A 2,500-nucleotide genomic window follows, 5' to 3' on the forward strand; every position below is an offset into this window, starting at 1 on the left:
ATATATCTATATATATACAGAGAATATAAATATATATTGTCGCTATGAACTCTGTGCATATATATATATATATATATATATATATATATATATATATATATATATAAATATCTATTGATATATATATATATAATACCATATGTAAATATGTATATATCTACATAAATATATATATATATATATATATAATATAATTAATATATATATATATAAATATCGATTTAAAATCACACACACACATAACATCTAAATATATATATTATAACTATATATAGAAATATATATATATAGAATATATTTTATACACACAAACATACCTATAAAAGTAATAGATATATGATATATATATCTATATATATATATAAATATTAATTATAACATATATGTATACACACACACACACACACACACACACACACACACACACACACACACACATATATATAAATAAATATACCATATATATATATATATATATATATATATATTATATATAGATTTTATTTATTTCGCCTATGGAACTCTGTTCATATATATATATAATATAGTTATATATATATATATATAATATATATATATATATATATATATATATATATAATACAGATAAAGTATATATGTAAATAGAAATATATCTATATAAAGAAATAAAAAATTAAATATAATAATATATAATAAATTATATAAAAATATATATTTATAACTCACCACCACATACATATAAATATATATATGTATATTAATATATTTTTTAATAATATATATATATATATTTATACACACACAATTCCATATAAATGTATGATATATATATATATATATATATATATATATATATATAAATATATATATAAATATGTATACCACACACACACCACACACACACACAATACACACACACACACACACACAAAATTTATATATATAGTAACTAAAAAAATATAAATATATATATATCTATAAATATATAATTATTTATATTTATTTATTTATTTTATCAATTTATTTATCTTTATTTATTTATTATTATCTAAATATAAATATAGATATATAATATATATATATATATCTATATATCTATATATATAAATATATATGATATATATAGTACATACTATATAATATACACCTATAATATACATAGAAAAATATATAATAGCGAAAATATTTTAATAATATATATATATATATAACATATATATATATAATATATACATATAATATTGGTGTTGTGTGTGTGTGAGTGTGTTGTGGTGTGTGTGTGTGTGTGTTTATTTATTTTTTTATATAAATTAAAAATATATATATATATATATAGATATATATATATATAGTATATATAAATATATTTTATATATATAATTTATTACATTATTATATATATACACCTATAATATACATAGATATATATAATATACGTATAATATTTATAATATATATATATATATATATATATATATATATATATATATATATATATATATATGTGTGTGTGTGTGTGTGTGTGTGTGTGTGTGTGTGTGTGTGTGTGTGTGTGTGTGTGTGTGTGTGTGTGCTACTCTCTATATAGAAATAAATATATATCGAATATAAATATATATTATATATATATAGATATAATATAATATATATATAAAAATATTACTCCTCATATAGAATCTCCACCTAAAAACAAAGATAAATATAAATATACGTATAATATATATAATATATATATAAACTATCTCTCTATCTATAAATCCAAAAAAATCTAAATGTGTGTGTTTGTGGAGTGAGTGTGTGTGTGTGTGTGTGTGTGTGTGTGTGTGTGTGTGTGTGTGTGTGTGTGTGTGTGTGTGTATGTATATATTTCATATATAATTTTCATCATTATATTCATGGTAAAGATTATCATTATCATTATTATGATTAATTCTATAATAATTTTTTCTTCTATTATTATCATCATTATCACCATCATTGTCATTATCATGACCATAATCAGTATCAACATTACCAATATCATAGGTAGAAGTAGATATGTATGTATATATTTCCCCCACCACACCTATAATTATATATATAATATAGATAATATATACATACTATATATAGTATACCCCTATAATATACATAGATATATGTATAATATACGAATAATAGTTAAAATATATATATAGTATATATATACATATATATATTATATATAATAAGATATATGTCTGTGTGGGTGTGTGTGTGGTGGGAGTGTGTAGTGTGTGTTTTTTTTATTTTCTATGTTGTAAAATTGTGCGTGTTCTCATTATCACCATCACCATCCCTCACTATCCACATCAACTTTCATTCTCGACTATTATCATTGTTATTTATGATTAATTCTATGTTTTAGATCATTTTTATATTATTAAAGATTCAACATTATCACCATCATTGTCATTATCATCACCATAATCAGTATCAACATTACCAATATCATAGGTAGAAGTAGATTCACCATATTATTACTTACATCATTATATAT

Source organism: Penaeus japonicus, unplaced genomic scaffold, assembly GCF_977035675.1.
Source record: "Penaeus japonicus unplaced genomic scaffold, GWHDUDI00000001_assembly GWHDUDI00000036, whole genome shotgun sequence".
In the NCBI taxonomy this organism is placed as follows: Eukaryota; Metazoa; Arthropoda; class Malacostraca; order Decapoda; family Penaeidae; genus Penaeus; species Penaeus japonicus.